The following is a 16,145-nucleotide window of genomic DNA, read 5'->3' as shown; positions in this document are numbered from 1 at the left end:
TTGCTCTTTTCTAGTAGTGCCATTGGAGCTACGTTCAGGGAGATGCAAGTCATCATTTCTTCTTCTCCTAAGCTCTTCTAAAATGTCACTCTTGACATGTACTGTATATACACTGCAAAGTGTGCCCAGATCCCAGATCCAGGCTTTTATCCAAACCTCTGGTCTGGCCAAGTTTTTGGGGTTTATTGCACACAATCCATGCACGTTCTTTGCTTCTATTCTGGCGCATTAGTTCAGAGGGAGTTTGGTGCAAAGGAGTTATAGAAGCACATCCCAGAGCCCTAAATGCCCCTTCAGCAGAGCCACTCGGAGGACCAGCTCATGGGAGAACCTGTCTGCCTGTTTGCCACCTCAGCCTGAGCCTGCCTCTGGCGTGTCCCGGGCTGAACTCGGGCAGGCACGAGTGGTGGGTGGCTTTACTGGGCTCCCGCTGTCTCCTGCTTGCTGAGGGAGGAGATGGCATTCTCATTCTGTGTCACTCTTGTACATCCAGGATGGCTGAAGATAAATCAGAAAAGGTGCAGCAAGGGAAAGCCAGGGCCCAGCAGGAGGCTGTGGCAGGGCTGGTGGAGAGGCTGGGGATGAGGGTGGGACTGGTCTCCTGCGCTGACTGGGCAGCGCACAGTGAGCGTGGCGTGCTGCATTGGAATTACTTATGTGTTAACAAATAGATGTGTTCATGCAGCACGGGCTCAGTGGGAAACCACCTGGGGCCATGCCCAGGCAGCAGCAGCCAGAGCTGTACCTCAGTTTATGGGAGAGGAAGGACCAGTGCAGGCACATCTGGCCAGGAGGCAGGGAGTTCTTGGGCCACAGACTGAGTCACCAACGGGTTCCCATCTGACCAGTCTGCCTACCATGGACTTTGTAGTTTTATAAAGCCAGGTTACAGAGTCAAGAAAGGTGAAATCCCAAACAGAATACATTCACTCCTTTTCAATAGCACATCAAGCTTTGTGAATAATGCTCCATCCCAAACCCTTGTTTCTGTTTGTTCCCTACTCCTATCTATATATAAAAGAAAGGGGAAGCTAGCTCCTTAAAATATTTATAAAGCATTTTGTGCAACTAATCTAAGTTCTAAATTTTACTTTCCCCACAAGACATTTTTGGTAATAAATTCACTCTTTTTTTCCTATTTGGGAAGGAAAAAAAAAGTTTATTTTTAACAATTCAGTTCAGAGGAAAAATTATAGCATAGTGAATAGCAAGCAAATTAGCAATTCTCTCTATTATCCAAACCAGCAGGTCTTCTATTAACAAGGGCGATTTGTGGCCTCTGGATTATAAAGTCAATCAGGCAGTTCATTTTTCTTTAATTTCAGGGAATTAACTAATTATAAATGAGTCAAAAGCTGCATGTAGGGCTTGTATTTACCTGTGCTGCGTTGATTTAGCTGATTTAATACTGCTTTCTTACTCTTTATGGTTTATTTTTTGAAGCCGGGGTTGCTGATTTTGTGTAATTTATCCCAGATTAAGGACTGTTATTAAAGACTCTCTCCAGCAAATCTGATGCAGACAGCACCTTCATTCTTGCTTTAAGAAATGTGCTTAGACAGCCTGACACTCAGCCAAATTGGGAACACAGGCTGGGAACTACTGCATCTATTCTGTTTTGTCTGCAAATTTAATGGAAGACTTTTGATTTTTTAATCAGGCGTGTACGTTGGCATATGGAGCTGGACAAGGCAGCTCAAATGAAACCTAAACACAAGAGTCAACATGTCCCCTTTCTGGATCTGTATTTCATTCAATTGTAGTAGAAAGGTTTAAGTAGCAGAGGCTACCATTGTGCACCGGGTGGGACTGAAGAGAAAACATCCATCTCCATATTTTGCCTTTCTAAAAAAAGAGGCATAATTGAATTTTTCATTACCAGTTTTGAATTTTTCATTTTTCATAATTTTTCATTACAGGCTTTGACTATCTGATGGCCATACACAGGAAACAGGAAACCTTGCATTTGATTTCTTCTAGGTCTCTTGACTGCCCGTAAATATCTGCTGCATGTTAGCCTCCAACTTTGTGATCCCAAGACAGGAGCAGCTACACGTGTGCACACACCTCAAGCTCTTATTCTGAGTGGGTGCTATTAAGTGGAGTCAGATTCAAACCTGTCAATGCTGGGAAGACATGAGTCTGAGCCTGGGAAAAGAGGAGAGTGAAGAAATTATATTACAGCCATTGGCTTTACCACCTCCTGCAGCCCTGGAGGCACATGGAGCCCTGCAGAATTCCAAACTGGCTTGAATTGCTCCATGGTCTAAACCAGTTTCTTGGAGACAGAGGAAAACTGAGTAAGTGTGAAGGCATGTTGGTAAGCTCTAGGGCAATTGAAGGTCTGTTTTATGACATAGGTGCAGGGCTAGAGCTCTTCATAAATTCAAACAGCAGTCAATGGCACTGCTGGATTGTGTCGTTCTTCCTTTGAAGATTAAAAGAATTGGGTGGCTGAGATTAAAGTATACTTTTACTGCAGGAAGGCATACAATCCACCTACTCAAAGAATTAGATGAGTCATTCAAAAATTCTGTGCATCCATACATTACTTCTTAAACACAAACAAATTCTGAATTAGCCATGACAGCGAGTTCAAAAAGACTAAGTGGGCACACACTTATGAGCATTTGGCTGAAAACATTCATGGTGAAGCTGACTCGGTGCCATCAAGGGCAAAAAAATTATGAAGATGGGTGTGAAAATGGAGAATGAAGGTGGGTTAATGAAGATGATAGGAAAATAGGTTTGAAGATTTAAAGCCAGAAAACATCTTTAGATCATCTAGCCTGAAACCCTTTGTCATCACATGCAGGAGCAGGACATGCAGATCATCATCACCTCTAAGCTGAATTCAGCAATGTGTCTAATGAAAGACCTCCCAGAAATACACGGAGTACTGTTTTGAATGCACTTGAAAATGGAGAGCCTAGATCTTGGCTAGGACAATGGATGCCTGGTTTCATGATAAAACGAGTGTGTCTCTGCTCTGACTGGGACTTGTTTGGCTCATGTTTTCTTCCAGTGCCAGCTCTCAGCAAGGTGAGCAGATGTGAGTATAGTGTGTGAGTGCTGCCAGTTCCCAAACACTGAGTACACCCCATCCCAGGGGCTACAGACCCTCAGCCAAGTCTAAACCACTATGTTCAAAAACCTGTGCTCAAGCTTGTGGTCTTGTGAATGTCAGCAGTGTCTTGTCTCTGTGATAAGGATGTGTTGATTTGGAGACCTTTACTACCCTGTTGTCTTTAAGACACTGCATACATGGACTGTACAGCCTGGGCCTAATCTGGGAAGGAAAAAATTCAGTTGCACACGTTCCAGTGCTCCTTCAGCTCTGCTGCCTCATCCTCAGGATGACACACATGGCAGGTGATATAATGTTTTCTTCCAGACCTCAGGAGCAGACTTGTTAGTCACTGGAGAACTCAGCACAACTCAATTAAATTTCTTCCACTACTTAATTGACATTTAGTCAGCTGGGAAGCACAACAACACCAACAGAAAACAGTCCTTCCCTTCAGTTAAGATCTTATGAAACTTCATAACATTCCAACTGGCCAAATGTGAGGAAGAAATGAGGAAAATCTAATTAGACATTGCATGGCCTCTCCTTGAAGATTAAATGTAATGAATTTGTGGTTACAGCTTCCCTTGAGGATCCTCCTACTCATGTCAGGCACGCAGAAGTGTTAAAACATCTGTGACAGAATGGTGCATAACATGTAATCTGTGTCACAAGATTGGGGTTAACTTCCAGCCAAAGCAGGTTATGTGTCTGCTGAAGGCTTGAGGTGCTGAGCATCTGTGATAACCTTAATCTCTGCCAGTGAGATGGGCATGGACAGCCACTGCCATGTAATGTGAGGCACGCCTCAGCTTTGGATGTTGTAGGAGATTGGTCTTGAGAGTGATGCAGGGCACTGTGCCTGTCTTTGGCAACATCATCTTCTTACAAACAGTTCCCAGCACTTAGCAAATAACACCATTCTTTGAGCCACTGTGGTTTATTTCCTAACAATCCCTGAAATCATGCAAACTTAAGAAAGCATACAGTTGTCAGGATCCTACTGCCTCTTAGCCAAAGTACTGTGATGTAGGGACACAAAATGTATGAACTCTCCCTTTTCTCCAGAACACAGAGACAGAGTTAATGAATAAGCAATAGATGAAACTTGACTCCAATAGACTTTTTGAATATTCTCTCAGGGGTGTTTGTTTTAAGCATTGTAGAGGAACTTGGTCTAGTGCAAGTTTCTTCCTGGTAGTCTGTGGACTGATCTCTAGCCTTTGGTAACCTACCAGAGGTGAGTTGCAAAATGGATGCTAACAACAGTTAAAAAGAAGTGTGTGCATACTCCTTGTTTGTTGGGAAGGCAACACGAGGAAGGAGGACAAAAAAGCTTTCACCTAGTTTTCACCACACCTAAACCTCATGTGGTGTCATTGCACAAGATGGTCCATGGATTTTTATTTTGTTTTATTTTATTTTTCAGAAGACTTTACTGGTTCTTGTTAAATAGGTTGGAAGAAGATTGCTCTAAATGAAAATGAAACACAGACAGTGTAAACCTGGTTTTAAAAATCTTATTCACAGAAATGTTATGATTAACTTTCCAAATGAGGAGATGCATTCAAGGACTTATAATTTGGGCTTGATATTATGTATTTCATTAGTGGCTTGGATGATGGAATAGAGAATCTACCTGTTAAACCTGCATATGACTCCTATCTGGGAGGGGCAGCACAAATGACAAAGGACTGAAGTGTTCTTAACAATTTTTTTTAAAAAAACCCACACTGGGCTAAAAAGCTACAGCTCAATAAGCAAAATTTTATTTTAGGAAGAAAAAGACACAAACCTAAAATGAGAGTCTTCAGTAGACATATATCTACTGATAAAAGTCTAGGAATTGCTAAAGATCTCTACAGAACTTGTGTGACATTTTTTGAATTAAAATAAAAGCAGGGGATGTGTGACAGGGAGTGTTTTACTCACTCATGACAAGGCATCACTTTAGTGTTGTGTCCAGTCTCGTGCCCAGTCTCATCTCCACTGTCCTGCAAAAGAGATGTGGAGTCTAGAGGAGAATAGCATGGGGGATGCAGTCCTAGGAAACATAGTGTCTGTGGGTAGATGAAAGCAGCCTAGAGGGGTTAGCACAAAGAAGACCGAATGAAACGCAGTCACAGTCTGCAGGTAATGTTTTGATAGGATGAAAACTCATGGGCTGTGCTGCTGTTGTGGTTAGGTGTTAGGAAACCTCAGTGATGGTAAGGAAAGATTAATGTGAGAGGCTGTGGAGTCTCTGATCCTGCCTTGCTGCAAGACAATGGTGTGGTGTTTGTCAGCCAGGACCATCAGACAGGTGAGGCTGTGTGGATGCACTGCTGCCAGCACCATAAGTGACCTACCCACCTTCTGCTCCACCACAGTCAACAAGGAATAGTATGTGGTGTATTTTGTATATTCTACCTTCTGTTTTCAGTTGGATTGAGCTTCCAATATCCAAGGTCCTGAGTTTTCCATCTCATACTTCCACTGCTTGGCTCTATTTTAACTGCTAATAATCTGCTTGAGAACACTTTTCTGTACAAGTTCTTTACAGTTTCATACCAAATAGGAGTTTTAAACTCAGTTTCTGAGGCTGAATTAGCAGCAGCAGCAAGGAAAAGAAAAAAACTATCTTTCACCACATGGTTTAGAAAGCCCAGAAGGAGAAGGCCTCTACCATTCAGATAACAGAGAGCAGAGTAAGCATTTCTGACAAAACTGAGGTTCACAGTGCCTGTAAAGCAGGTGAGGCTGCTGAGTATGTAGGAATCAATAATGGAACCAAGTTGTTTCTGTGCAGAAAGTGGCAGCTAAGAGTAGTCCCTTGAGACAAGGACATTTATGGTGCTGTAAGCCATGTCTGGCTGAGGGGAAAAGCAGGCCCAAAGAAACTTGACTCACATTATCATAACTCCAGCTTCAGCCCCAATGGTCTTCAGCTTCTCACACTGATATTGATTAAACTCTTGTCACACAAAATATTGATTTCAACTGAATTATTTCTCTTCAGACAATAAGGAGGAGGGGATCTGTCCCTGAGAGTGTAGGAGGTCTGTGTGTCCTTCAGAAAATATCCAGGGCTAGCCTGCCCTTCCAGCATTGATTATTGTTTCAATACATGCAGGAACAGGAAAGCATTATGCATGTGCATTTCCCAATGGCTAGTTTCAGCACTAAAGGGAGAAGTAACATTTGCATTCCTTAAAGAACTGATTGAGATTCTAAAAACAGATTGGAAACTTAATGGTAAGAAAGGCACAGCTTGAAAGTCTTTACTTTTTGGCATGAAAGTGTGGACCAGATTGACACAATCTGTGACGTAGTTTCTAATGAAGCATTTGTAATGAGACATTTAAAGCAACTCAAGAGGCCTCTCTATCCTGTTAGGGAAAGAACACAAGGAGCACATATTTGAAATTCATTCAGCAATGAATACATAAGCTGATCTTGACATGAATTTAGAGTAGGATTCAATTGTAGATAGGTGCTTGGGGAAGAAGTTGCTTGTAGGAAAAAAAAAAGAAGAAAAGAGATAGAGAGATATAAATTAAGAGCTAAAACAGTTGGAGGAAACTCTTGGGAAAATTACCAAGAGAGACCGAGAGAGAGAGAGAGAGAGGGGTTTCTGCTTATTGAACTGTTGAATCATGGAACTGATTTCAGTTGGAAAACTTTGTGATGAAATTTCACACAGAGAGAAATTTGGTTTTCTTAGTAGGTAGGTGGGAAGGGTGAGACCTTCTGATTTCTGTTTCTCATTCACATCTTGTTTACCCCAGGCAGGGAGGTGTCTTTCACTCTCACTAACACACTGTAACAAGCCCTTTTAAAGTTCTGATGTAGCTGGGGTGAGTATGATCTACAGATTTTTTTACTGGTGTTTAAATGTTTATTAATTAGGCAACTCAAAGCATCTCCCTAGGTCTGACCTTGACCCACTAACATCTGTTAAAATCATAGTTTACCTTATTTCCCTGCTGAAAAACACCTGTTTCCCTACAGAACATCAAAACAAATGAATGGCTGTGCTCTAGTGGTCTGACCTTGATTCTGTAGCTCTGGTTTCTGATCCTAAAATATTGTTATTCCTTGTTTCCTTTGCTAATTAGTTAGGAATTAATTTTCCACCTAATCCCCTTCTGTAGCTCTTTGAATATAAAGTGTTTATAAGTGCCAAATATTGCTGTTACTGCTGATTAGGTTATTAGGTAATAATCAGTAGCTGAAATAGGACTTACCAGAATGAGAAAGAAGCATGGCACTCTTCCATCTCCTTTCCCATCTGAGGAATGGCTGACTCGCTCTGGGGCAGCCACACAACACTCTTGTGAACACCTTGCTGAGGTGTCTGTGGCTAAGTGACAGAGATTAACTCACAGATGCAGTTTAATACCCCTTCACAAAATTAACTTTTGGATGCAGTAGCAGCTATGGCTTTCAGTGGCATGAGTTGCATGTACCACTGCACAGCTGTCCTTTAGGACCATAATCCAGACATGTGAGAACCCAAAAAGACTGATGCCTCGGTTCACATGGCCTGACTTTTGACCCAGTTTCTGTGCCTAATATTTCCTCTTGGCTGGCTGCAGGCCTTCAGAGGTGCTAATTGAAAACACCAGGCAGGAGGAATTAGGTGGAAGCTGGGCTGAGGGAACCTGGGCATGGGCTGTCTCCTGCAGCATGTGAACGTCAGAGAAATGTCTAATTACAAAAGCTGTCATCTTCCTCAGTAGTGATGGGCTGACAACTAGCAGGGGCACGAGGGAAATTCTTCTTCTGGATACACTTTTGGATTGATTTTGCTGTCAAGATCTAAGTCAGGAGAGCATTCCCAACTCTACCCTTCAAGACTGGGTCTGCAGAGTCTTTTATGTGTGGGCTGATGTTACTCTGCTGAGCTGTGTGAGAGAAGGAGCTGGCTTTATGTTGTCAAGTGTAATAAACCCAAATGTTAGTATGAATTTGCTAACAAATTAAGGTAATTGGGCTCTTTAGGAGGGAATGAGATGACAGCTTTTACTGTACTTCAAATATCAGTCCCAATTACTGTAAATACGATCATGATGCAAAACATTAATTAGGAAAATCTGAACTGTTTGAAAAGTAGAGTCCCATATGAATGATTAACTACATGCAAAATATTGTGCCTGATTAGAGGCATTCTACTGAGACATCCATCTGTGAGCTCAGAAAAACCTGGTAGAAGGCGAGGAGAGATCACAGCGCTGAGGGACTGGCACGGCTGAGGTGACCTGCGGAGGGACAGGCCACGTGTATCTCACACAGGGACACAGGGTTTCTGGGACAGGCACATCTGCTTACCCTCTATTCTTCACTGTAAGCATCTTCAGAAGAAATAATTCAGGTTCAAATAAGTCAGGCACTGAAACCGTACATGCCTTGCTCACAGTCACTGAGGACAACAGGACCAGAGAGGAAAGGAGCATGGGTCTTCTAAGTCTTAGCCTTAGTCTAGCTCTTATTCCTTACACAAAAGTGGAAGTGGCTGTCCACAAAAAGAAAATTAAACTTCTCAAAAAACACAATGGTGAGCAGAAAGCCCAGGAACTACAAAATTTTTCAGTTTTCCCTAGATCACCCCTGGAGTGAATGGTTCTTGTGATCCTCCATTAGCAAGCATGCATCAATTGCTAGTTAAGAACTCACCTGAAAATGGTAGCTCAGGTATTTCTGATAGAATAAGTACATCCACCCTTTGTCTATTTGTCTCCACTCAGCCATGGGCAAATCCTAAATTGTGAAGGACATTCCACTATAAGAATACCTATTTTATATATATATATATATATATATATATATATATATATATATATATATATATATATATATATATATCCTTTCAGACATAGCTCAGTAACAGAATTAATTTAGGGGAAAAAAGGAAAGAAATAATCTCCTAATCTTGTGACTTGGTTTAGTCATATGTTCTTTGGCAGAGGGCAGGACCATGAGAGCTCAAAACACTTTATCTGTTGTTTTGTGTCTTATTTGAAATTCATTAGTCTTAGTTAATTAAAAATACTAAAGAACTCGGCTATTGCTGTTTTATTATGAAACTTGGGTATGTTTTGCCAAATGGGTTATTTTAAGCAAAATATTCTGTTGTAGTCTAAATGTACTATTGTTCCCCATTTGGACAAGTGTCCATAGCACATGAAAGATAAAAGCTGACAAAATGGTGTCTCTTTGTCAAAACCTTGGTGAAAGAATAAAGCGACAAAGGATAATTGTTCGTACTTTGGACTCCTTTTCCAGGCAGTTCTCAGTCTGAAAGCCCCCTCTCTTTTTTTGGTGGTGATGCCACATTCATTGCTGGTAGAACTGCTCACCACCAGATCACCCACTGATCCAGCTGGAGCATGAATATACGCTCCCATTTCTGTCAAATTACTCACATCACGTGCCTTGGTATTTATACTGCCTCCATCTTCTGTGCCAGCTCTTGGGGGAACAGATGATACTCAGAGCAGCACAAACCCCGCTGGTACAAAATTAACTTGCTTTTGAAGAATTTTGATCCAGCAGCACTTTGCACCAGGTGGCTGCAGCACTTTTGATCCAACACTGGCAGGCGCCAGGTCAGATTTGCAGTACTTGGAGCTGTGTGCCCAGAGCTTGCTCTGATCATGGCATGAGTTTTTCTGCTTTTCTTTCTGAGCAGTTTTAATCTTCTCAGCCTCTTTCAGAAGGATAACCTTCCAAAACCAATGTCCAATAAATTTCCCCTGCTTGTTATACTGGTATATGGCATTACTGGTGAACATTTTGGAGACAGAAATAGCATTGCTTATTGTCTGATTGCCTAGAGTACTACAATGGATGATTACATTTATCCCAAAAATGGAAGGTGGCCATTTGTCCTGAAGAAAATGGGTCTAGTGCATAACAATGCAATATTGTATACGTGATATAAGACTATAACAATGACAAACTATGTAATGGCCTAGAATTTGAATTTTTTATCTCAGTCTGCCCTTTTGTTGACAAAATGAAACCAGGCTTATTCATGAGCAGCTTATGAAAATTTCACTTCAAGTGTTCTAACACCTAATTGTTTAGGAGCTCTTAAAGAAATTACCTAACCATTGACCATGATACTACATTTTATTAGCTACCTCTTGTTGATTCAGAATTAACAGTCCTTTGTGGTCTATTTTCATAGATTAAAGTTGATGAAGGAGGTGCAATTGCCCAGATTTTAATGGAGTTTAATACAGAAAATGCATTGCAAGCTGCAAGAGGAGGGTTCTTTTGGAGACCTTTTAAAATCAGTTGCTAAAGGGCAGTAACAAGTGCAGGTAACAAGTCACAAGTACTGTTATTGATCATGGAAATGGCTGTTCACTGCTCTTGTGGTCTCTTTGTTTGATTGGGAGAGCTCTGTGCTGCAAACCTTCCACTGGAACCTCATTCTGGGTTTCTCTCAGCCAAGATGTACCTGCTCTTCCTATCATTGCTCAAATTTCCACGGCAGCATGGAACTTTCCTTTTGAGGGTGGTGCACAGAGGGAACAATTCTGAGAGGATTGGCTTCTCAGTTCAGCCATTCACCAGCAGGTCAAGAAAAGCCTCAGCCATGGCAGATGCTCCTGTCAGTGATGCTGTAACTCACTCTGGCCTTGTTCTTGCTCTCTTACTCAACGTCCTTAACCTGAAATGCAGGGCAATTCCCTGTCACTGAAAGAGCTTCTGGTGCTCCATCCCTGAAGTAGGACATTGTCACTGATGAAAGGCTGGGTGTCAGTTTTAAGCATTTTTTGACTCTTGCATATTTGGTAGTGTGTGGCTCTAGTGCTCAGCTTAGGGACCATGAGATGAGATTAACTTGTGAATATTTGCATTTGAAGTAGGTGCTCTCATTATATTGATAATGACTGCTTCTGGATGTAGAGTTTTCAAGAACTTTAAGAAATGAACAGGAAGAATTGAAGGGTGATTGCTTTCCAGAATAGCTAGCTCCTCAAACTACAAAACAGGTTATAGTCTTCCTAAAAGCACAGAGAGCTGAGAGAGAGTAAAGCACAAGAAATCCAGCCATCTTTTTACCTGAAAACCAGATGGAATAGATGTTTGCTGGGTACAAGACAGCTGAGTTCTAGCACCACCTCTTGGCTCCCACCTGTAGGTATGGGAAGATTCCAGCCAAATAAATGAATAATGGGAAATCACAAAGCTTAGCCCCTTTTTCGGATAAAAATAATTCCATTCATCTCTTTTTGAAGAAATGTTATTTCCTTAGCTAGAGGCACAAAGCAAGTAACCTACCAGCCTTACAAAGGCTGTTGGAATTTCTGGTATTTCCATTGGAAAGCTGAGCTGTGCATGATTGTCTGTATTGTTTATTTAGTGAAGAATCAGGGCTTCTACAGTCAATTATAAAAGCATTTCCTTCCTTTTTCAGTATAAGGGCAGCAATGTCAGATGCAAAGATATTTTTCCTAGGAGAAAAAGGATCTTGCCAGTTTTACAGATGGGTTGTATAGCTGCAGTTCTCTTTTTCCTATCACAGTCATGTACGTGTGAGGATCTGTTATGGGGCTTGTTTATTTTTAATGCAGATGTCATTCACAGACACAGCACTTCTCAATCAATCTTTGCTCAGACAGGTTCACAAAACAAAATCCTGTACTATCCCATCAAATTCTATTGTATGAAACAGAAAGCCTGTCTCTGGATTGCCAAGTCCCTGGGCCATAGACTGCTTGCCATCAGAGCCCCTGGGCACAGGGCTGCATGGTCAGGCCCGAGGACACGGAGTGGGAGGCAGACAGAGGTGTTTGATGGAAGGCACTGGCAAGTGAATGGCAGACCCGTGCTGTATCTGTGAGATATGGTAAGCACTGAAATAGTTGCTACTTCCTCAGCACGCAGAAGCATGGCACAACTGAAGACACATCTAGTTTATGGCTAGTTCCTGAGGGAAAATCCAGCTGGGAGATCCAGTCTGAGACTGATGTCCTTGGTAGTGAGTGGCATGATACTGATGCTGTAAATTGGCAAATTGGAGAAGGCCAGGTTATTTACAGAGTAAAATATGTATGTGCCCCATTTGAAACTGTGCTGTCAAAATATTTCTTTATTTCTCCAAAACCACTAGGAATTATACATGTCATGATATCACAGCATTTGTTGTGAGAAGGAAGAAGTCACTGGAAGATTTACTTCAGTTTAGATTCTTGAAAACATCTAAGTCTGTCTCAAGCTACACCCTAGCCATGGCTGGAGGCTGAAGGATAAGTAGACAATTTGTTTTTGTTATTGAACAGAGAAAGGTTATCAGCAGGTGTCAATGGGCATGAAGAGATTCACCAGACTGTTGTCTGCAACTCCTCTGCAGCTGGCAGCATTGATGTCCAAATCTTGGAGTACTGAATTCAAACTGAACAGGACCTCTAGGATACTGTGGTGGAAGTATATGCAGATGGGAAACTTATTTCTTGTGGCTCCAGTCATAATGAGAGATAGTGTGTAAAGATATTTAAGCTATTGGTTCTTTGGAGCATGAGGCAGCTCTGCCTCAAGCTCCGTGTGTTATCTCAAGCAGAGTCATGCACAGAGACAAGGTTGCACTTCAGGATGGTGTTCAACATTTTAAATCTGGCCTTGATCCCAAACTGGGACTTCCTTTTCCTTCTCTACAAAAGAAGAGTCAGATACTGCCTTGTTTTCCATCAGCAGATTTGACTCTGACTTTAATGGATTTATTGAGGGATTGTCATGTAACTCATTTTTTGAAGTGAACACCTGTTATGAGGGCACAAAACTGGGATACCTACCCCTTACGTATGTATGTATACATGTCCAACATGTTTGTAGGACATATTTTTTATTAGAAGTTTGTTTTCACATGTCACTAAACAGCTCAAGGAGGGAGGATATGTGTCTGCAGCAAGAGACACAGTACCCAGTTACAACACCAAAAAAAATCCCATGTTGCACAATTCCTGCTGTCTCAGAGTGGATAAATGCCTTCTTTCCTTGCTGCCTGGAAGACCTCCTTGAGTGTTTCCTGGATCTAAATAGAGCTCTGCTGGAAATGTTGGTTGGTTATGAATCTCTCAATGTTGCTTCATGTTAATTTCTTCGATTTGAGATTTATTCATTAATAGAAATAGCAAAAGGATCCAGAGAGAAATCCTGCCTTTTAGGCACAATCACTGTAGTGGTGAAGTTGGAGGGTATCTGGAGTCACAGATATGTGCCTACTGCATTGTTCCTGCTGACATGATAAGCACACGATGGTGCAGTTCAATCACCTGTTGCCATTTAGGAGCCAGTTCATTCACTGATGCCCTTCTTTTCCAGTTCACCAGTTTCTTCTTACTGACATCTCCTTCCCATTGCTATTCTGCAACAGTCAGCCAGCCTCCATCACACAGCTCTGCCAAAAGCTCTGCCAAGACAAATAGGAGGAGAGTGTGTGCTTTTCACTTTGAGGCCAAAAAAAGTTTAATTACAGTCAGTGTCAAAGCCCTAGATTTCAGGATGCGAAATTTCATCCCCTCTGAGTTTTCCCATTCAGGATCACTAATACAGACAGGGCAAGCAAGAAACTGAGATGTACTCCCTACACAATGCCCAGGGATCCTTTTCCTTTCCCTAGCAGTAGAGAGACCCTTCTCACTCTCAAGCCTGAGAGCAATCCTGACTGAGCTCCAAGTGCTTTTGTGACAACCCTTTTACTGGATGTGTTTCCAGGTCCCTCAGAGTCCAAATCTCATGGCAGAGGCATTGCTGAGCCCTTGTCCTGGGGTGGTATCCCTTGGAGAGTCAGATGAGCTGTCTGGTTGAGCCACCAATTTTTCAAATCTTCCCCGGGGACAAGATACTCATAGAAAACTGAAGAGAGGCAACCTTAGGGATTTTATTATTATTATTCATGCTGCTGTCTTACAGCAACACTCAAAGGTCAATGGCACTCACTGTTAACACCTTAAATTTGGCTCCTCTAAAATTATTTTTCACACAGCTTTCAGGGAAGGAACTGGAAAAGCCTTATAGGGACATTCCCAACCTTTGTATGCCCATATATGTGGCTGACTCAAAAGATACACTGTCAGCTCAAGTATTGCCTAAAATTAGACTTTATTTACTGATTACTGTTCTGATGTTATTTTTTAAGTTTAAAAAAGCTTTGGCTCCTCTGCTAGCATCTATCTTCTCCCATTTGAAAGCATCCTAGGAGGAGCTGTGGACCTAAGGCCAACTGTTGTGAAGAGGCAACTGTGACTCTCCACTTCAGTAGCTAGCTCAAAGATTTCATCCTTTCTCTGTCTTTTACAATGAGTTAGGCCATGACAGAGATGGGTGTTGGAGAGCTCTTGGCATTTACCCAGGCAGTCTTAGCCAAGTTTCAGTTTTACTGGTGATGCCAGGGCATGCACAGCAGCACACAGTGATAGTGCTGAGCCTCTGCTGCTCCAAACCCATGCACCTGCTCTTGCACAGACACGTGAGGAGCCACCAGCCTTCAGCAAGGCTTTCACATGAGATGTGGCTGCTTTGTCAGAGCAGAGGGAAACAAACTTGGATAGTGCAAGCATCTCTGTGCCCATTGCCTGGGCTGGGCTTGCCTGTAACACAACCCATCCTGCAGCTTTGCTTGAATGCAGCATTCAAATGTGTCCTGGTGCTGGTTCTAGCCCAGTCTGTGGGCTTGGTTCTGGGTAGTGTTGGACTAGCTCAGAACAGAAGGCATTTCAGTGATAAACAAAATCAGTTGTATATGGCTATTCATTAACTTCAGTGGTAGGATTTGCAAAACAGTTCAAGATCTGTTTCTTATCAAGCAGCCTGATACCAGGCCTGATGTCAGGCCACTGGTATTCTGGTGCAGAAGAAGTCAAAAACTTAGTGCTTAGGAATATTAATAATCTATCCTACTAGATTTTCATATCCACAAGGATGGAACAGAAGGGTTCTTCATGACATCCCCAGGCCAAAGATACACCTACTTCTAAGATTCTTGGAAAGCACTGGTTGTAAAGGGGCAACTACAATACCTCATTGCTACATGACTTTGCTCTTCCAGTATCAGGAGTTAAGAATAAAGGCAGTATTTCTCTTCAGACTAAAATTTTCCTGTGATCCTGACAAAATAATATGTGGTGATGTGTGTGTGGCAGTGCCATCCATAGCCCCTGCTACAACATCTGTAATGATGAAAAAGCAGACGGAAACCACCAGTAAATAAATTGATTAAGTGCATGCTTTGCAATTACAGCAACCCACAGTGATATGGGGAGTGGCTGAAAAATGTGGGAATTTTGTCTGGTGGAAACTCATGATTTCTTCACTTATTGGCTGGCAGGATTTGTGGTTTTATTCTCTACTTTGATTCCTTCACCCAGTCTTTCATCTTGGCTGTATCCAAACCTACTCCAGACACTGCAGGCCTGACTTAGGAGGACCAGACAAAAACTCCTGCCAAAATCCTAAGAGTAAACTGTAGTTTTGTTTTAGCATTGTCTTCTCCTAAAAATGTTTTCAAATAAAAACCACTGTTTCTCTGGCTTAGAGAAATGTTTGTTGATCCTGTACACCAGAGATGCTGATGAAAACCAACTTCATGTACCCAGCTAATTTAATACTACTATTTACTATAATGTACTGCTTGAATTGCAGTAGCACTTAGGATTCCTAGTCACAGACTAGAACACTGCTGTGCTAGACACCAGGCAGGCATGGTACAAAGAGGAAAGTCTCTTCCCTGAAGAATTTGCAGTCTCTGGCATGAGTGTGGTCATTACAAAGACAACAATCTTTTTTTCCAAGAAATGCCTCATCTTGTTCATTATCCCTTGCAATTAGTCTCATGGGGCTCCACTTCCAGCAACATGCACCTGTTAAGTGCAGCCTAGTCAGAGCTTAGAGAGACTTTGATTCCTCTATTTTTTAATGAACAACAAATGGTGCATTAGAGATGTTTGCTACTTCAAATATTCAGACATCTGAATTTCTAATTGTTTAGCATTAGTCATAACTTAAGTAGGACAGAGCAGGTTCTATATATAGCTCGTTGCCCAGCCATTCAGGATAGATAGTGTGTTTGTATTTCTTCCCATATTTC

The sequence above is a fragment of the Melospiza melodia genome, chromosome 1, assembly GCF_035770615.1.
Source record: "Melospiza melodia melodia isolate bMelMel2 chromosome 1, bMelMel2.pri, whole genome shotgun sequence".
NCBI lineage: Eukaryota > Metazoa > Chordata > Aves > Passeriformes > Passerellidae > Melospiza > Melospiza melodia.
The sequence above is the reverse complement of the archived record's forward strand: the minus strand, read 5'-3'. Positions refer to the sequence as shown.